At 38.5% G+C, this 22,566-nt stretch overlaps 1 protein-coding gene across 5 annotated transcripts in view; it reads left to right on the forward strand.

Annotated features, from left to right (window-relative positions):
• The window catches only part of luzp1 (leucine zipper protein 1), a 92,316-nt gene that overhangs the window by 26,094 nt on the left and 43,656 nt on the right, over positions 1 to 22,566 (forward strand). Inside the window, exon 1 of one of the 5 annotated variants that reach the window (XM_062041475.1) lies at positions 1,064 to 2,278. The exons of the other annotated variants lie outside the window; for them this stretch is intronic. The gene's annotated coding sequence lies outside the window, so the exon portion shown is untranslated. Of the gene's footprint in view, positions 1 to 1,063; positions 2,279 to 22,566 lie in introns of those variants that run through there. 5 annotated transcript variants of the gene reach the window in all.

Here is a 22,566-nt window from a genome sequence, read left to right on the forward strand (position 1 = left end):
CTTTTTGGAGACTTTCATAAAGATTTACTGTGTAAATTTGTAAATATGCAATAATTTGGTGAAAAACAGCGCGATTGACTCTGGTGGGGAAAAACAGGCAAAAATTTGGGGTCTACAGCACGATCACGTTATATGGGACGCACTATATCGAACTTTAAAGTGTATTTTCAAAAACAGGGTCGTTTTACGAGGTGTGCTTGTATCAGGTACTAACTTGTAAAGTCAACTATAATTTTACAGAGAATCTATTAATAGATTGATTGCAAGTTGAATGACTATATTTACTCGTTATGACTCGTATTGAGTGTAGCTAGATGTACAAATTAGGTGACTCTTATTAACCAAACTGGCCCAAAAAAAAGTTGAATGTAGCCAATTGTAGTTCTGTTATTAATTTGGGACAATTCTAAAAATTTGCTGTAACTTTTTTTTGCTGGAAGAATTTTTACCATAAGGACTAAAGAAAACCCAATAAATCCTTGAAAGACACCCAAAATATGCTGTGTCTGGTGACCAATTAAAAACACGTTATCAAGAGCTATGCGTGTTTAAAGTTTAGATTTAAAGCAGCAGCAGCAGTATTGCATAGGTGATATTGCGAAGAACTATTTTCTTCCTTCAGGGAAGCAGAATATTTATTGCACAGGTTGAACATGGTGTTTTTTTATGTCTTTAAATTTAGCCAGGTCAGCAAAGTCAGATGAAAACTCAATCGTACGAAAACTGAATACATTTATTTCATAAATAATGTAACTCCAATTAATCTATTCCAGACAACAAACAATATTACCATATAACACATTTAAGAGAGAAATTATAATTTATTTGGAAAAAACGATGCATAATACACATGAAAATGAAATTAATAAATGAACATTTCAGGATCAGGATGCTTTATTATTGTCCATTCTTTAACATGTACAAGACACTTGTACATTTACCATCACTTTTACCTTTCTTAAAAAAAATTTGGCACTTTGATTGATTTGCAGCCATACCCAGAGACGTGTGGTGAAATGGTGCATTGGAAGTCGGAAGTCGGAGCTGGGAATGGCGTCAGGGCCAAGTTACGAAGTTGTAAATCAAGATGGCCACATCCACGAAAGCTATTTGTGCTTGCCTTATCTGAAAATCAACCACTTATGGAATAATATGCAACCTTCAAACACAATGGATGAAGAGGAAACGGACGCATTTGCTAGCGACGTAAAACGTATAAAACACATGAAAAAAATTTAATGTATACTAACATAACCATGTATAAACGTCCATCAATACATAGTATATGACTGATTTAGTGCGACAAAAAAATTGTCAGGGGTGCTAATAATGACTATTCGAGACGATTCTACACCCAGAGCGGTCATCTTTGAAGCTAACTTTGGGGTGGTTAGCACTCTTCAACCTTTGACCTAAGGGAGTGTTCCAGTTGAAATTTCTGACTAGGAAATCAGGAATTTTAATTTCACAGTACGAATGGAACGCACTATAACTGTGTTAGTTAACAAAAAAACTACATAGTCAACCAGTGAGGATCATAAAGGGGCAACAATGCTGGGGGAGTTGAGAGAGAGCAGGCTAATATAAGCGTGTGTTATAATAAGGACAGTTGGGTTTACAAAGTGTATTAAAGAGGAACTGCACTTTTTTTGCCTATCGTTCACAATCATTATGTGACACAAGAACACACGTCTTTCTTTTTATGAGGATTTTAAAGATGATAAAAAATGCTTGGAACATGCAGCTAATGGCAGTCATCGTAGCCTTCAAAGCCCTCTAGAACAACTTCAAAACCCTCCATCAAGTCTATATATTATATAGTAACAGACACGTTCATAACAATATGTAATATGTACAATATTTACCATATTTTGGTCATCTTAATAATTTCTGGAACTAATTCTTCGACGCATTTATTTCTGTTTCTATAGTGGCGCACGTCTGCCTTCTGGCAACAACTTGTGTACTGTTGTAATCATGACAGATTCGGTAACAAACAACAAAGACGACTATTTTTGGACAAATGACGATTCACAACTTTAGCTTTTTGAAACGGATTTTGTGGAGGATGAACTGCTGCTTCTAGAAGCCAGCACAAAGGAAGCGTGAAACGTTGGAGCAGACGGAAGCCGATAAAGTGAGGTGGAAGTGAATCGAAGCTGCAAAATGTGGAACTTGAAGACAAGCTATTTCGACATAAATGCCGTACTTACCCATAATTAACTAGAAAAAACATTCCTAGCCAGCTGGATCAAACAGACAGACAACTGTGGATTGGGTGAGTCACACTTTATGTTAATCATGATACATACAGCACGTCATGCGTGTACAAACAAAACATGAAATGTGGGCTAATACTTTACAGATACTGTAATGTAATTGTTTCTCAGTCAGTACAGATATGTGTTTTATCGCACTGTTGTGCGTTACATACTCAAACATCAATCAATCAATCAATGTTTATTTATATAGCCCTAAATCACAAGTGTCTCAAAGGGCTGCACAAGCCACAACGACGTCCTCGGTTCAGAGGCCACATATGGCCAAGGAAAAACTCACAACCCAGTGGGATGTCAATGTGAATGAAACCTTGGAGAGGACCGAAGATGTGGGTAACCCCCCCCCCCCCCCCCCCCCCCCCCCCCCCCCTAGGGGAGACTGGATGCAATGGACGTCGAGTGGGTCTACCATAATATTGTGAAAGTCCAGTCCATAGTGGATCTAACATAATAGTGAGAGTCCAGTCCATAGTGGGGCCAGCAGGAGACCATCCCGAGCGGAGACGGGTCAGCAGCGCAGAGATGTCCCCAACCGATGCACAGGCGAGCGGTCCACCCCGGGTCCCGATTCTGGACAGCCAGCACTTCATCCATGGCCACCGGACCTGTGCCCCCCCCCCCCCTCCACAAGGGAGAGGGGGGCAGAGGAGAAAAGAAAAGAAACGGCAGATCAACTGGTCTAAAAAGGGGGTCTATTTAAAGGCTAGAGTATACAAATTAGTTTTAAGATGGGACTTAAATGCTTCTACTGAGGTAGCATCTCTAACTGTTACCGGGAGGGCATTCCATAGTACTGGAGCCCGAATAGAAAACGCTCTATAGCCCGCAGACTTTTTTTGGGCTCTGGGAATTACTAATAAGCCGGAGTTCTTTGAACGCAAATTTCTTGCCGGGACATATGGTACAATACAATCGGCAAGATAGGATGGAGCTAGACCGTGTAGTATTTTATACGTAAGTAGTAAAACCTTAAAGTCACATCTTAAGTGCACAGGAAGCCAGTGCAGGTGAGCCAGTATAGGCGTAATATGATCAAACGTTCTTGTTCTTGTCAAAAGTCTAGCAGCCGCGTTTTGTACCAACTGTAATCTTTTAATGCTAGACATAGGGAGACCCGAAAATAATACCATAAATTACCAATAAAACATGTTTTGTGCTGATGTAGAAGCTAGCTTATCTCTTGCTGTAGTTAGCTTCTACGGCTAATACTGTAGCACGCCGATGTGTTAGTACGCTAGAAAGAGAGTTCCTCAGTGCTCGCTCTTACAATAACAATGTCACTACAGTTTGGTTACGATACAGGTTACGGAACGTAAATGAAGTATTGTTGACGTTTTTGAATGCATTTTTAAAGTGATTTAGAGGTTGAATTGATTGCTCGCCTCCCATTAGCTGCATTGATAGCCACCAGGAACGAACCGATTTTTATATGTTAGAAAGCCAATAAATAAATACAAACTTTTTGTCTTCTTGTTTTATCATATTCCGAACGACAGGCAAAATCCCAGAAAAAGTGCGGTTCTCCTTTTAAAAGCACGACAAGACTTAGTCCCCAACATGTAGAATTATTTGTATGGGAACACGATTCTGCGGACAAACAAACTAGTTTGTTATCTGTGCAATGTTTGTACGTGCAATAACTGAGACTGTATGGAAAAACCAGGAAAATATTTTGTCAAACCGAATCCTACGCAAAGTGAGGCATGCGAAAACCGAGGTAGCCCTATTGTGATTTTTAACCTTTACATATGTTAAAAGGTGCCAACCCTGATATTACAGAACATATTTTGACAAATGGTTTGCAGGTAATTGTCGTCTGTGTTAATTTCTAAGATTCAACTAGTACCAAATGAAAGACACGGCAAATGTTTATTATTTGATCCACAATCGCTGCCTATTTGTTTAGTTGTGTCCATGCATGCATTCGTCCGTTCCTCTTTTTGTCTTGAGGTGTGTACGGCACTAAAGAATGCTGCTAAGTTCACGCTTTATCTCTCCTGGCGTGCGAGCCGCATCTGCACTCCCAGCAGCCATACCAAGCATTTGAAACACAATTGACATTAAAAATAAACAATAGCGGCCAATCATTTCTGCTCTGCCAGTCAAAGAATGCCTCGCACTTTCGCATGGGCAGGGTCCAGCGCGACTACAACAGCAACAACACAAGGAAGTGCTTGGCAGCTGAACTTTGAAACTGCAGAGAAATAACATAGCACTCAAAAATAAGTGGTTGCTTTTTTGTAGGCATAGACCTGGAATGTAAAGCAACAGCGCTCATTTTTATCTCATTAATATTGCCATATAAAGTTGTGAAAGTATGTCATTTTAACTTATTATTTTAGCATTAGCAATGGTTGCACAATTCAATACCTTCCTGCTTTGTTTACCTAGTGTCTGGGGAAAAAAGTAAGCTCGATTTATGATGCTAACGAATCCAGTCTGAGGATGATAACAGTTTGGGTGTGACAGCGGTTGATGATAACATATTTAGTTTATTATCATTAACTGTAACTGGTGATAGTTTCTTTTTTTTGTTTAAAAAAAGCAACTACATTGGTGCTTAACTTTATAAACTCATCTTTTGGTACTGTAACACTCAGATGGGTGCCAAAAACTGACAGTCTACCTATTGGTACACTTTCACTTTTGACAAAATTTACGGTACAGACTGATTTGTTAATCAGATAATATGGATTCTTTGACCACCTATGGGGAACATTTGCTATTAGATGGGCTGTTTGCAACTTGCTTACAGATACGTTGTTCAAAACAAAAAACATAACACAATTGGCTATCTTATGTTACCTTTAGTGATTTAACAGAACACATTTGTCTTCAAACTGTCTATAATTAAGTTTGTGTAGTACAAATTTTTACGGGCCCGTATAAAATGATTGGTGTTTACGACGGTCACTTACCCTGTCACGTCAACATGTACGTGCAGGGATCGCGTGCACACATAAAAAAGCAGTCTAAGTGAAGCAACGAACAATTTGCAGTTGTTGTTTATGATAGAATATACAGTACATGCCAAAAGTTTGGACACACATTCTCATTTAATGCGTTTTCATTATTTTAATGACTAATTACATTATAGATTAACACTTAAGGCACCAAAACTATGAATGAAAACATGTGGAGTTATGTACTTAACAAAAAAAGGTGAAATAACTAAAACATGTTTTATATTCTAGTTTATTCAAAATAGCCACCCTTTGCTCTGATTCCTGCTTTGCACACTCTTAGCATTCTCTCGATGAGCTTCAAGAGGTAGTCACCTGAAATGGTTTTCACTTCACAGGTGTCATAGTTTTGATGCCTTCAGTGACAATCTACAATGTAAATAGTCGTGAAAATAAAGAAAACGCATGGAAATGAGAAGATGTCCAAACTTTTGGCCTGTACTGTACATTCAATGATAGCTAACGCTAGCTATTGAAATTGCTATTATTAGCTAGCAACACCCAAAGCTGATGCATGTGTTATGTATGTATGTAGTTACATCATTTTGTCCTAGAAGCCGGATGAGGGCAGGATATAACGCTTAAAATACATTGGAAAGTTAGCACCCACCTTCTGCCATCCTAGTCACGTCCGTTGTGTCCTTGGGCAAGACACTTCACCCTTGCTCCTGATGAGTCCTGGTTAGCGCCTTGCATGGCAGCTCCCGCCATCATCAGTGTGTGAATGGGTGAATGTGGAAATACTGTCAAAGCGCTTTGGGCTCCTTAAAAAGGGGTAGAAAAGCGCTATACAAGTACAACCATTTACAATTTACATCACTAGACCAGTGGTTCTTAACCTGGGTTCCATTGAACCCTAGGGGTTCGGTGAGTCGGCCTTAGGGGTTCGGCGGAGCCTCCGCCGCGGAGGTCAAGACACACTTGACTCATTGTGTAAATAAAAACTTCTCCCTATCGGCGTATTATGGATACGGCAACAGCAGAAGTCACACTGATTTGCAGGTGTGTAATTTGGTGTGAGTTCATGCACTGTGTTGGCTTTGTTCTTTGAACAAGGTGATGTTCATGCACGGTTCATTTTGTGCACCAGTAAAAAAACAAAACTTTGTCTTGAATTTGAAAAAAACTAAACATTTTATTTTTCACTAAAGAAGGGTTCGGTGAATGCGCATATAAAACTGGTGGGGTTTGGTACCTCCAACAAGGTTAAGAACCACTGCTCTAGACATCTGTGTAAATGTTGTAAGCAGCCCCTATAATTCAAGGTGCAGTTTACAGCAAGGTCTAAATTAAAATAATTCTAATAAAAAAATATAACGCCAGCACTGGCTAGCAAATTTATGTTGTCAATATTGCTTTAAGACAGGGGTCGCCAACCCGTCGATCGCGACAGACCAGTTGATCTTTGGAAAATATTCGGAAAAAAATACTGTATTAATATGACATCACTGAAAACCCCACCTGGAGAATGACCAACCAACCTGCCATCAGGCAAGCATTTTAACCCCTGAATTTGACTGAACACCTCTGCCTCTCTCTCTTCAGCCTCGCATCCAGCGGCTCTCGACACCGCGGTCAAACTCCACCGAGCACGGCTACACACAATACCTGCTCGTCTCACAAACGTGTTGCATGACGTGCTCAAAAATTATCGGGGTGCAACAATGCATTAAGGTTGACTGTTGCAACGCATCGGACATTTACTAGCATCCAACATCAAACAACTCTTCCCTAAACTACGACCATCGTCGCTTGCCTGCGACGAGAAGCTTACAAGCCAAATACTAGATTCTGTGAACATTGCTCCAAAGTACAGATATTGTGTTGAGTAATTGTAAATACAAAAGTATACATTGACATGTGCAAAGGGGGGCTAGAGCCTATCCCAGCTGCACTTGGGTGGAAGGCAGTGTACACTCTGGACAATTCGCCAACTCGTTATATATATATTTATATATTAGGGCTGCACGATTATGGCCAAAATTATAGTCACGATTATTTTTTATCAATAAACAAACAGTATGTTAACTGGGCGTTCATTTCAAAATGAAAATTTATTAAAAATAGTTCATCAGTTATAAAATAAAATTTACAAAAGACGAAAGGGCTAACTAAAAATAAATGTCATTGCAGACTGCGATCATAAAGTGCTAACAAATGCAAAAGTAAGATTATGCACAAAAGACACATACTACAAAGAACACACTGTACTGCTCACAGTATATATAGGACTATTTTCTACCGCTTGTGTCTTTGCTAAATAAAACGTAATTTCATCTGATATTTATGCTTGTCTTTGAGAGGTGGATGGATATGGTGTCCCTTGGTGCACGGTTGATGTTAAGGTAGTCTTCACGTCTGGGATTTACGCCGGTGGCGGGCGGACCGCTCTGTGAGCAACCATAACTCTATTAGGATTATTAGCATAGAGGACGGTGAGGCATGCGGTCATGTTCCGGCGTTAAAATGTGGGTCACTCTACGGGACAGAAGGGAACCAATGTAATATTGCATTTATTTTTGCAAATATGTTCGGTAGCTCCAGGCGATCAGCTGATCAAGTGTCTGTCACCCTCTCACACACTCTCACTCCTTCTCACATAAGTCCACTGTCTTTCGGTCGCCCCCTGGTGATTGGCTGACTGTCGGTTTGTGAAAGTACTTCAATTGATATGCAGGGGAGCATGCTTTTTAAATGTTGATATCGCAGGTGATCACGATTAAAATTCGATTAACTGTGCAGCCCTAATATATATACTATATATATATATATATATATATATATATATATATATATATATATATATATATTGGCACATAAACCTAACCTGACTCTCGCCAGACCACTGTAGTTCGCTGAGCTCAACACGGGTCTGGGCTCGAAGGCATTGCAAACTCCTTCCAGATAGCAAAAAATAATGAACCAATCAGGACCGCCGGGCGGGATTTCATTGATGTGACGTAGCGCCGGAGGGACTGTTTGATTCAAACAACAATGGCGGCACGGAGCGAGGAGTCGTGTGCTGACATTGATTCTGCTATTGCAACTGTTTTGCGACATCGATCGAATATTAATTATTTAAAGGATGAACAGAGAACGGTTTTGAAGGCATTTATTGGTGGCAAGGATGTTTTGGCTCTTCTTCCGACCGGGTGTGGATTTCCCAGCGCCGCTCTCATCAGCGTCACGGGTTGATTTCGATGTGAGTGGTTGAAGTAGCATGTCATTTAAGATAACGGACAAGTGGTTTATCCAATCACATACAATGATTTTTTTACAAGGCCCCGCCTTCTGAAATACATCTCCTATTGAGAACTCCCAGATCAATGTTTGGAGCTCAACGAACGACAATTATCTGGCGAGAGTCAGGTTAACATAAACCTATATACTGGTAAAACATAGTTGACGCAGGGTTAGATCTTGCTTTGGTTTTTGGCTGAGACCAGGGATTTGGGGCTCAGAAAGGTTGGTAACCACTGTTTAAGAGAACAGATTCAACAAATTAGACTTAGACTTAGACTTCCTTTTATTGTAATTCAAATTTGAATAAATGTGTTCTAAACATTGCAGTTCTAAAGGTACGATTTTGGCTTGCTAATTGCACATTACTCCACCGGTACACATTGGGGACGCAGACAAAACACGTACAGCAGAAAGAGAAAGTAAAGTTGCTTTTGAGTGGTCTTCATCAACAAGAAGATGATACAGTTGCTACATTCCTGTTGAGTTACGGTAAATCGTACACTTTTCCAAACGCTGCTTTTTTGAAGTGTTCTTATTGTGCGAGTGTAGTCGGGCTGCACATAGCTGACAATGTTGGACCAGAATAATGTTTGAAGCTCGTTTGAATGCCAGCTCCCTAAAGGCAGCCACTGCAAACTGCACCTTAACTTTTCTTTTATTAAATAGTATTAAACGAGTTGGTTAGATATCTCTCTCTCTAAAGGCTCTGTTTGAAAGACACAAACTAGTTGAGATGGAATTAACAGTGCCTCTGCCGGTCGGAGGCAAGTAGTGAAGTAGTGCGCTCCGTTTTGTGTATCATTCTTAATGATTGATCAATTTATAAAAAGCACAAAAACATGTTAAATCGGCATGGTTCATATTGCAGATTTGACCATAAGCCCTCCTCACATTTTGCCAGTTTAGCCCATTAAGGGCTAAACTGGCAAAGAAGGGATATTCCCTCCTTGTCATGTACTGTGTTCGCGCATACATAATAGTTTCCATGTAGCCGGGCTGTGAGTGTGTGAAACCCTTGGCTGGTATTTGTTAAACAGGGAAAGCTTGAGGACTGTAAGTCATTAGGTATAAGGACAGGTTCTGCAGGTTCACAGTCAAGTTTGAAAAGGGGAATGGTTTTCTCTCTGACAGCTTGTAGTCACTCCACCTCGCTACTGTGTCGGAATGCAAATAGCAGCAAAAGGAGGAATGCTGTCGAGCACATTTCCTCCTTGTGTCTGCTACTTTCTGGACCTTCCTGTCTCTCGTCGTTGTCCTCCTCCCCCCCTTCTGTGCTTGCCCACTCTCACACTATGTCCCGCCCTCGTCCTCTTCTCTCGCAAGGCATCCTGTCCGCAGTGTTTGACATTCCTTTCCTCCTGAAGCAGACAAAACAACCCCAGACCTCTTCGAGCTGCAACCCCCAGTGCTCACAATATCACACACACACACACATACTCACACACACTCACACGCATACATTCTCTCCTTGCCGTTAATCACTCAGGAAATGGGTTCCCATACAAACAGGGCCCGCCTGGCCAGTAGAACCCCAGATGGAGTTTCAGGCCTTGAACGCTTCTCCAGCGGAAGAACTTGACCACAATCCGTCTTGTACCCTTTTTTGCGGTCTCTCTCGTTTCCTCTTTTGTTATACCCTATAGTATCCTAATGTCCCTGTGGATGTTTCCTCTTGTACGCTCCATTTGAATCCAAATATTTTGTTGTAAAACATAAACTTTCCTGCTGTGTTCTCTGTTTCAGTCCAATGTTGGGTTAAAACAACTTTTTTGCGTGGTGTATGACATTTTTAAACCTACAGTATATGCATTCATCTCTGTTACACCCTTTATTCCAAGATTTAGTTATTGTAATTATCTATGCAAGTGGAGTAGTGTACGGCAGGAACAATTGACAGCCCCTGAACCGTTGTGTAACTGTTTGATAACAGTTTCATACAATTGGATGACCGTGATCTCTTAGAGTTGAAGTTCTGACTATTCTGTTGATGCTTCCATTCATCCAGATCATTGTATCCTAATTCAATCCATCGCTCCTGGACTGATCAGTTTGTCTAAGAAGACTGTTCTGCTCGGGTGAGAGGCGAAACAAAAGTTCTTCTAAGACAATTTGGACAGTCCAGTTGTGATCAATTGAATACCCTGAGAAAAATGTTAACTATCTTCTCAGTTACCGTATGCACATTTTTATGTGGTGAAAGTGTTCCTTGACCACGGTCCTTTTTTACAAAGCTTCTGCAAAATCAGTCATTGACGACACAAAGAGACAAAAAGGCACAAATAATAAGGAAAGCATGTTGCTTTATTGTTAGCCTTGTTTTTAGCTTTGGCTCTCCATGTCTACATAGGGCGTGTCTTCTTCCTGATTTGTCACTTCAATACAATGAAGGAGCAACGACACCAAGTGTGAGAAGAGAAGTTGTAGCCAATGGGTACAGAAATAACCAGAACAAGTCAAGGCAATTGGTGTTGCTGCCAGTTATATTACTAATAACCAGAAGAAGAGAAAATACACCACAAAGTCAAGAGTGCCAAGTGCATGAAGATAAGCATGACTTTGTTCAAAATAATCTTAGTCATTTCTTGCCTTTTGTTTTTCTCACGCATCAGCGTCATGTCAGGATAAGAACGAGGAATAAATCTTTACAAGCATGTACAGACATGTTAAGAATATCACAGTTATAGTGCATGTCAAAGCAGACATCAGAACAAAACGTCCGCTATTAGGCCCAGCCAGCACTTGTTTTGTAATCTTTTTGTTTTAAAATGTTTTGAAACTATTAACATTTTTTACCATTTACATTTTTATCTCCAGCTGACGTCATGTTGTCCTTGTTAAAGCAGCAAACTAGTTGAGAATGCATCTATGGATGTACTGATATGAACATGTCATATCACGGTTATCGTGACCAAAATTATCATGTTATCTTTAGTATACTTATAAACACACTGAAATCTTTTGACCAAATTATTTTTGTATTTTAACAACTAAAATAACGAGACACACTCTTAGAAACCCACTCTTGCATGTTTTGTGTTTCTTATGCTTCAGTGTTTTATTCTTAGAATTTTATCTGCTTTAACAACTAAGATTTTCTTAAATATTGGTTTGTATTGTAACAATTTAAGATTTATTTAAATGAAAAGTGTGTAACAAATAAGATCAATTATTTCAGGTGGACGACAGCCGTTGCGGCATCCTGCTCTGTTCAGCAGTCATTGAACGCACCGTGTGCGCCTTTGTGTCACATTCCTCCAAGTATATATCGCTTGTTGGTTCAATGTGCACAATTGAATAGCTTAGTTCACAGGTGTCTAACTCAACCAGATCTGGCCCTCCACATCATTGTATATGGCTTCCAAACACCACACTTGGCCAGTAAGAATGGGTGACATGGACTATCACAATAACCCGCCATTTATGGTGAAAACGATCAAAGAGAAGATAAAAAAAACACCCATAGAACTCCACCTTTTTGACTATGAATCTGTCAGTAAATCCAGTCTTCAGAGCCCCCAAAAACTACTCGAAAATATCACTAAGTCTATTAGGCTACATCAATTATTTTAAGTAGCATACCGATACTGCAAAGCTGTAGTAGTGTGCTTTGATTATCATACGGTATGGAAGTTATTTTTCTGTCAGCAATATTATAGACATTATTATTATGAGTTTTATTTGACAAATCAATCAGATAGTGTTATGATGCGACTTCAGTGTGAACTCTCCAGCGCTCCGGTCGCAAAATGGCAAATTATTCCCCAAAATAGAAGGTTACAAAATAAATAGGTGATAAATTAGCAGAAACAGGTAAAAATAATGTTTGAGGAACTCACGTCAATCAATGTTCGACAACACGCTTTTCAGACAGAACATCGAGGCAAATGTACCCAAAACTGGATGGGAGACATCTTCTTTCATAATCTTCTCCGCGGTTCATAACATTTTGAATTTGATTGCACAAAATCCTTGAAATTGCCACAAATGGGCCAGTACTGAGACGACGAGAATTGAAGCATGTCTACTTCCGAGTTTACTTCTGTAAACGTCATGACGTGCGTCGTCATGTCTGTATTCTGGTCAGTCTGGATACGTTTTTTTTGTAATGTGAACGACTACATAAAAAGATCAGCTTTGACAAAAGAAAATCTGAATTAGACATCCTACTCTGCAGTGTTGTGAACGCACTAAAGGTAATGCTGCTGCTGTCTGGCCCGACCTTGCTAAGGTAACTGTGAAAACGTGGACTGGATTTTCAGTATAGTAATGCGGGCGTTACTGATGGAACGGATTGGATAATGACAAAGAGACAAAAGGTCTTTAAATGATTTATAATTATAGTGAATAATGACAGCTTATATTGTTATTTATTTAAACTCATATTCCTGCATATGTATATTACATTTATCTGCAATTTTTTGGTAAATAAATATATATATATATATATATATATATATATATATATATATATATATATATATATATATATATATATATATATATATATATATATATATATATATATATATGGTGGTCAAAAGTTTACATACACTTGTAAAGAACATAATGTCATGGCTGTCTTGAGTTTCCAATAATTTCTACAACTCTTATTTTTTTGTGATTGGAGGGACTGGAGCACAAACTTGTTGGTCACAAAAAATATTCATGAAGTTTTTTTTTTAATAAATTTATTATGGGTCCACTGAAAATGTGACCAAATCTGCTGGGTCAAAAGTATACATACAGCAGTGACGTGCAGTCAGGGGAGGCAGGTGAGGCGGGGCCTCACGTGCCATCATGGAAAGAAAAAAAATGTAAAAAGAAAAATAATTAATTAAATTGTTATGTGTATCCAGTGATTATACTATAAAGTTATTTTTCATTTAACTTCCCCAGTTTTAGATTATTTTTATTCAAAATCGCTGAATTTTCACATTTGCCGTTCAAATACTGAGAAGAGACTTGCGGTGAGTCACCAGCCAGTTGAGCCTCACCATGGATTGCGCAATGACTCGGCTAACTGCTGGCCTGCTGTGCAGTGAGACCGTATTGCTGTATGAATTATATTATACATTTCCATAGTTTAGTTAGCTGAGGTATATAATGTACAGTATATTTTGTCAACAACTGTATGTGTGTAACGTATTTCTTGTGCTGAGCAATCATAAAACGGCTGCGAAGACGCACTGGGTGAGGCTCGCAGTAATCCCGCCTCCTGGTGGTAGAGGGCGCTAGTGATCCCAGAGATCATTCTTGTGACTACTCGGCTGCAGAAGAAGTGACAACAAGCAGCAACAGTTAGCAGCGATCGTTTATTTTTTCCTCTCGCCTGGCCTTTTAACATGGAGGATTACATATCTAAAATAAAACCGTTTTCTAAACTGGACTTTCAATCGAAGCAGGAGGTTTTAATTAAAGGAAGATCTCCATCAAGACAGAGAGACTTTTAAAACTGAAGAAAGATAAGGAAGACTTCTATAATCAAGTTATCGATGCTTTTGTTCAAAAGGAGCGGCGCATGGACTTCATTTATAAGTAAAGGTAAGACCATAATAACGTTTTTTTTAATTAAATGAGCTTTTTTGTGTGCTACAGTTTGTATGTATAAAGTTAAAGTTAAGTTAAAGTACCAATGATTGTCACACACACTAGGTGTGGTGAAATTTGTCCTCTGCATTTGACCCATCCCCTTGTTCACCCCCTGGGAGGTGAGGGGAGCAGTGGGCAGCAGCGGCACGGCGCCCGGGAATCATTTTTGGTGATTTAACCCCCAATTCCAACCCTTGATGCTGAGTGCCAAGCAGGGAAGAATGCTGGTATGAGCTTTTAAACATAACCCGTTAACTGCTGCCAATCAAATGGTGAATAAGATACTCTTTAGGGTTCATATGTTTGTAAATCTGACTGTGATGAAGTCAGTGCCTCACCAGCCATGAACCTCACCGCACGTCACTGACATACAGCAATGTTAATATTTGGTTACATGTCCCTTGGCAAGTTTCACTGCAATAAGGTGCTTTTGGGAGCCATCCACAAGCTTCTGGCAAGCTTCTGAATGTGACATCACATGGACAAAGATAAGACTTTCTGGAGGAAAGTTCTGTTCTCAGAAGAAACAAAAATTTAGCTGTTTGGCCACAATACCCAGCAATATGTTTGGAGGAGAAAAGGTGAGTCCTTTAATCCCAGGAACACCATGCCTACCGTCAAGCATGGTGGTGGTAGTATTATGCTCTGGGCCTGTTTTGCTGCCAATGGAACTGGTGTTTTACAGAGAGTAAATGGGACAATGAAAAAGGAGGATTACCTCCAAATTCTTCAGGACAACCTAAAAATCATCACATCAGTGACCTCTTGATGAGCTTCAAGAGGTATTCACCTGAAATGGTTTTCACTTCACAGGTGTGCTTGAAGCTCATCAAGAGAATGCCAGGAGTGTGCAAAGCAGTAATAAGAGCAAAGGGGGGGCTATTTTGAAGAAACTAGAATATAAAACATGTTTTCGGTTATTTCACCTTTTTTTGCTAAGTACATAACTCCACATGTGTTCATTCATAGTTTTGATGCCTTAAGTGACAATCTACAATGTAAATAGTCATGAAAATAAAGATAACGCATTGAATGAGGAGAAGGTGTTTCCAAACTTTTGACTTGCACTGTATATTTATGTACTCAAAATAGTCCAAAAAAATTAAATGTCCTCGGTACACTTGATCATGCATGGGCACAGGCGTGGAGGGTAGAAGTGTCATATATGAAATGAGATCCTTCCTCTCGCCATTCATTAATGATATTTTTAACTTCATATTCTCTACTGCTCGCTCGTGTTGCCATATCTGCGTTATTGTGTAGAAATGTGGGGAAATAATTGCAACATACGCACGACATACACTAACTGCGTTATGAAAGAGGGCGATTAGAATAATACATAATGTTGGACATAGAGAACCTACAAACCCTTTATTTATGGAACCTAAATAGAAGAGAAATATAACCTTAGAGGAAAATCTAATTTAAAACATGTGTATCCATGTATAACACTTTTAGCATATCAGTATGTGGAATTGAATTATGGAATGGATTAAGTAAAGAAATCAAACAATGTACTAATATGACTTAAGAGGTTGTTCAAACTACAAGTGTTTACTAAGTACAAAGAAGAAAAATATTGATGAAAAATCTTGAACTTTATTGAACATTGTATATAATTAATCTCAGTATGAGAATCAGAGTTGATTTAAAGACATATAAATAGAATTGCTGTATTTGGAAATTCACTATAGAATGTAAACTGTGTTACAAGATGAGAACAGGAAGTGAACATATGTCTTAGAAATTGATATGAAGTAGAAAAGGGGTAGTATTAAATAAGCCTCGCGTCTTCCTACTCCGTTTCGGACATGTAAAGAGAAATGAGAATGTGTAAGCTATATGATTAGGGCTGGGCGATATGGACCAAAACTGATACCGCGGTATTTTTAGGTTGAATACCGACCGGTATCCGATACACACCAGTATATTAAAAAATAGGTTCAAAGTGCTTAAAAGATTGCCTCAGTGTTTTATGGCTAGATAACCAGTGTTGAGAGCACTCAAATTATTTTTGTTGTAAGTAGTAACGTAATGTGTTTATTCTTTAAAAAATAATAGGTTAGCCATTACTATGTCAGAGCAATTTTCGTTCATTTTGTTTATGAATGTTAGGTTCATATCCTCACGCTTGTGCACGGACGGGATAGATGGAGCTTCGCCACACTCAATGCGGAGAAAGCCGCTGGCTGCTAAGTTTAAAGCTACTTTTCAGCCACGGAGCCACAACACTACAGTAGCTTAGTCCGCACAGGCTATGGATAGAGGCACTTTTAAACAGAGTTGTAGTTAAATATTTGACACACCGAGCAAGCAGGTATTAAGTATAATACCGGCATATCGCGCAGCCCTATATACTGTATGATGTATAGTTAGTTTGTTTGTTATTACTTTGGTCATTGGTCAACAAAATAAACAAACAGTTTTACATTCATAACGTGACAATTTTACAGACCGTAAGGGTTTAGGCTGAAGTTATGCACTTATTTCTATAAACAATCTCAAATACAAGATGAGCTTCATAGAAATATGAAATTTCCTTTACACAACATATTATAAATACAACTTGTACACAACATAAACAACAAACAGTTGTGAAGTATCCCTGTACATGTGTTGGTTAAACATTTGTACCAATAATATACTATGTTTATGTATATATGTATAGGGATAATGTTTGATAAGGAATTATCGAGTTCGAGCCTATTATCGAATCCTCTTATCGAACCGATTCCTTATCGATTCTCTTATCGAGTCCACATAGGTTGTTGTATATGGAAAAAAACACACAATATTTGGTTTAACAAAAGCTCACTTTTATTATATAATAAAAAAATAAAATCTAATAAATAAATAAATATTGACTGTTACCCACCTAAAAAAATATAAAATAAAATAAATAAATATTGACTGTTGTTACCCAAAGTATATGAAGTGGGATTTATCAGAGAAACAAATATATACAGTAACACAAAAACAACCTGTCTCTGTGATCACTATAGGTGTATAAATAATAATATAGTGTTAAATAAAATCAGTCCCTTGGGAACAAAACTGAAAATAATACAGCTCTCCAAAAAGTGCACTTCTGCTGCTATTTGACATAACTGTTTGTTATGATGCTTTGACATTTTTGCACTTTATTTCTTTATTGAAAGAAAATTCTATGAAGAGAAAAGTTGTTTGCCAATGTGGTCACAATGCTAAAAAATGAAAAGATGAAGCTAAAAAAAGAAATACACTTTATTGAGTTAACATTATTTCTTTATAGGGGGAAAAATGTTATGAGCTAGAGCAGGGGTCACCAACGCGGTGCCCGCGGGCACCAGGTAGCCCGTAAAGACCAGATGAGTAGCCCGCTGGCCTGTTCTAAAAATAGCTCAAATAGCAGCACTTACCTGTGATAAAATGGCAACCAAGGTAATCAAAAAGGTTAACCAACGAACGAGATTTCTCTACAGAATTTCCTCTCTGGTCAACAAAAGCACCTTGAGGATTCTGGCGGGAACTCTCGTTCAACCCTTTTTCGATTACGCATGCACCTCCTGGTACCCTAGCACCTCCAAAACCCTCAAATCTAAACTCCAAACATCTCAGAACAAGCTAGTCAGGTTACTTCTAGACCTCCACCCCAGATCCCACCTCACTCCTACCCACTTCTCTAAAGTGGGCTGGCTCAAGGTGGAGGACAGAGTTAAACAACTTGCACTGAGCCTAGTCTATAAAATCCGCTACACCTCCCTGATACCGAAGTACATGTCAAACTACTTCCTTAACGTAAATGACCGCCATAACCACAACACCAGGGGGTGCTCCACTAACCACGTTAAACCCAGATTCCGAACTAACAAAGGTCTTAACTCATTCTCTTTCTATGCCACATCAATGTGGAATGCGCTCCCAACAGGTATAAAAGAAAGGGCATCTCTATCCTCCTTCAAAACCGCTATAAAAGTTCACCTCCAGGCAGCTACAACCCTAAACTAACACCCTCCCCGGATTGCTAATAATCAAATGTAAACAATCAAATGCAGATTCTTTTTCTTATGCCTTCTGATCTCTCTCTCTCTCTCTCTCTCTCTCTCTCTCTCTCTCTCTCTCTCTCTCTCTCTCTCTCTCTCTCTCTCTCTCTATGTCCACTACTTGATGTCCATACCCCCCCCCCCCCACCCCACCCCCCCTCCACACTCCTGATTGTAAATAATGTAAATAATTCAATGTGATTATCTTGTGTGATGACTGTATTATGATGATAGTATATATGATAGTATATATCTGTATCATGAATCAATTTAAGTGGACCCCGACTTAAACAAGTTGAAAAACTTATTCGGGTGTTACCATTTAGTGGTCAATTGTACGGAATATGTACTTCACTGTGCAACCTACTAATAAAAGTCTCAATCAATCAATCAAAAACCAGTGAGCTGCCTCTATTTTTTTAATTGTATTTATTTACTAGCAGCTGGTCTCGCTTTGCTCGACATTTTTAATTCTAAGAGAGACAAAACTCAAATAGAATTTAAAAAATCCAAGAAAATATTTTAAAGACTTGGTCTTCACTTGTTTAAATAAATTCATTAATTATTTTACTTTGCTTCTTATAACTTTCAGAAAGACAATTTTAGAGAAAAAATACAACCTTAAAAATGATTTTAGGATTTTTAAACACATATATCTTTTTACCTTTTAAATTCCTTCCTCTTCTTTCCTAACAATTTAAATCAATGTTCAATTAAATTTTTTTATTTTTATTGTAAAGAATAATAAATACATTTTAATTTAATTCTTCATTTTAGCTTCTGTTTTTTCGACGAAGAATATTTGTGAAATATTTCTTCAAACTTATTATGATTAAAATTCAAAACAATTATTCTGGCTAATCTAGAAAATCTGTAGAATCAAATTTAAATCTTATTTCAAAGTCTTTTGAATTTCTTTTAAAATTTTTGTTCTGGAAAATCTAGAAGAAATACTGATTTGTCTTTGTTAGAAATATAGCTTGGTCCATCCATCCATCCATCCATTTTCTACCGCTTATTCCCTTTGGGGTCGCGGGGGCGCTGGAGCCTATCTCAGCTACAATCGGGCGGAAGGCGGGGTACACCCTGGACAAGTCGCCACCACATCGCTTGGTCCAATTTGTTATATATTCTAACAAAGTGTAGATTGGATTTTAACCTATTTAAAACATGTCATCAAAATTCTAAAATTAATCTTAATCAGGAAAAATTACTAATGATGTTCCATAAATTATTTTTTTTATTTTTTCAAAAAGATTCGAATTAGCTAGTTTTTCTCTTCTTTTTTTCGGTTGAATTTTGAATTTTAAAGAGTCGAAATTGAAGATAAACTATGTTTCAAAATTTAATAGTCATTTTTTTCGTGTTTTCTCCTCTTTTAAACCGTTCAATTAAGTGTAAATATCATTAATTATTAATAATAACATAGAGTTAAAGGTAAATTGAGCAAATTGGCTATTTCTGGCAATTTATTTAAGTGTGTATCAAACTGGTAGCCCTTCGCATTAATCAGTACCCAAGAAGTAGCTCTTGGTTTCAAAAAGGTTGGTGACCCCTGAGCTAGAGAATATAACAACTACACTACCCAGCATGCAACGGGAGTTACGAGCATGCGCGGTAGCCCCGAAAAGTGTTGTTGCATGTTGCCACGCTGTGAAAGTAAACGTCAAGAACTCAGCCAACACGCCTCGTCTGCATTATTTATAATTAGACAGACAACACATATACAGTGTGATTTTGTTTTGTCTACAAGGAAAGAAAAACAAAAGTTCAAAAAGGGAGATGTGTTGTATATATATGTATGTGCTGCGGTTGCTTTAAGAACGTTGCGACAGCTGCCGTAAAGGAGGTGCGTTGCTAGCCTGGTTGCTATGTTTCCGGTTGGTCGTAAAAGTGTTCGTCATGTGTTTTACCCTGCTAAAATCTCTCAGTAAAGTTATTCGATGGATTATAGCTTTTGTTTTGAACTTTATTACACCTTGGAGCGCTTTTTCCCGTCCATTGTTTTCCTGCTTTCGCTATCTGCGCCTAATGACTGAGCTACATGACGTCATTTCTTGTGATGTCCCACGGAGCATTTCTGGTCGGGACGGGATTCGAGTAAAGAATCAACTCTTTTCCTTTACTATAGTGGTCTCGATAACGGGTACCGGTTCTCAAAAAGGGATTCGAGTCCGAGGACTCGGTTCTTTTCTTATCAAACAACCGGGAAAACCGGTTTCGAGTATCATCCCTATATATGTATATGTATCATATAGGGCTGGGCGATATATCGCGGGTTTGTCTCTGTGCGATATAGAAAATGACTATCGTGATATTCGAGTATACATTCTCACGCAGTTGCTTTTAGCTGCGGACATTACACTGCATGCGTTTCTCACTCTTTCTTGTCTCTCCTTCGCACAGAGACTTAATACAAGCGCACCTTCTTACACACGTCACGTGTGCAACGTCACACGCTCCCGCGGAGCAGACAGGTAGCGACATGGTAACGTTAGCTGTGATGCTAACGGTGAGGTGCGAGTGGTAATACGAGAGAGAGAATGTGCGAATCTGGTAACAAATTGAGGAAGAATTAATTACCAAGAAAAACAGCACGAGATCCATCGTCCGGCGGTGGTTTGGCTTCAAGCGGGAATATGTTCAACATTTATGCGGCAAAAGCGTTGCTACAAAAAGTAGCAGCACTGCTAATGTAGCATCATTTGAAAAGTCACCCGCTAGAGAATGAGTGTTTGAAACTCTTCATGTCAACATCTTCGTTCGGTGCCACACCAACAAAATGCCGAAGCAACTATTTCCAGATCATCACCGTATGAAAAAAAAAAAGTCAACAGAAGGAGATAACGTCCGCAGGAACCTATTATGCAGCTCATTTTTATTTGACAGTTATTGAAATATCTTGTGTGACATCATGCACAAAAGTGCACTTTATTTGTTTTTAACTATTGTAGTGGCGTTCTGTACAAAAAATACACTTTAATTTAGTGTTGTTTTGATGTTATCTTGGTGACATCATTCACAAAAGTGCACTCATAGCTTGTTTTAAAATGTCTCTGACAATCTTGCACTTTCTGTTTTGAAATGACATGAATGTTTGTGCCACTGCTTAATAACTGTTTAATAAATACAGTTTTGGTAAATTGACTTAGTTGGGATTTCCCTCTCAGCATAAAAGTTAAAAAAAATGAGCATGTATTAATGCAGCATGAACAAGAATGTTTTAATGTAGACACATAGAATCATCCTACTGGTGTGATTATATGCATCAAGTGTTCATTCAAGGCTAAGGCAAAATATCGAGATATATATCGTGGCATGGCCTAAAAATATCGAGATATTTAAAAAAGGCCATATCGCCCAGCCCTAGTATCACATGTAAATATATGCATGTTCGAAATAAATTGATACCACACCATACCATACTTTGCACCATAAATTTAAACAGATTAACTCAAAATATTCCACAATAAAAGCCCACTGTGCATTTGCTTATACACATACACAGGCATGCAACATACAGCAGACGCGTCATTAGATCAATGTCATTTGTCTTCCTGACAGTTATCATTCATGGTAAACTTATTATCCGTCACCTTGTATATTCGAAATAGACAAAATGACGCAAAATAATCCACAAAAGTTAAAGCCCACAGTACGTGTGCTCATGTATGAGCACAGGCTTGCTGTGTATATGTGTCATCTAAGACAGTGGTCCCCAACCTTTTTGTACTTGTGGACCGGTCAATGCTTGAAAATTTGTCCCACGGACCGGGGGGGGAGGGGTAGTAAAAAAAAATAAAACTTTTTTTTTTTTTGTCATAAAGAAATACAATCATGTGTGCTTACGGACTGTATCCCTGCAGGCTGTATTGATTTATATTGATATATAATGTATATATTGTGTTTTTATGTTTATTTAAATAAAAAAATTAAAAAACTTTTTATTTTTTATTTTTTATTACTTCTGCGGCTGCGGTCCACGGACCGGTGGTTGGGGACCACTGATCTAAGAAATTAGATCCTTCCTCCCGCCATTTATCAATGATATCTGCCACCTTGCGCAATAGAATTAAAGAACGACTCAAAATACTCCATAAATTCAAAGCCCATTGTACTTTCGCTCATACACATGGACAGGCATGCAAAATACAGCAAATGCGTCATTAAATCAATGTGATTTGTCCTACTAACAGTTATCGCTCATGGTAACCGTCACCTTGTACAATAGAAATAAACAAAATGACTCAAAATATTCCACAAAATTCCAAGGCCGTGGTATGCTTGCTCATGCATGAGTACAGGTGTGCAACGTAGATATGTGGTATGATCAATGCACTCCTAATACATCCCTCTGCAACCTCAAAGTAATCTACAAATTCAAATCAGTTCATAGGTCGGCCAATACAATATACAAAGGCATGCAACATGGATAGTGGGGTGGGAATCTTTGGCTACTTCATAATTCGA

The sequence above is a fragment of the Entelurus aequoreus genome, linkage group LG03, assembly GCF_033978785.1.
Source record: "Entelurus aequoreus isolate RoL-2023_Sb linkage group LG03, RoL_Eaeq_v1.1, whole genome shotgun sequence".
NCBI lineage: Eukaryota > Metazoa > Chordata > Actinopteri > Syngnathiformes > Syngnathidae > Entelurus > Entelurus aequoreus.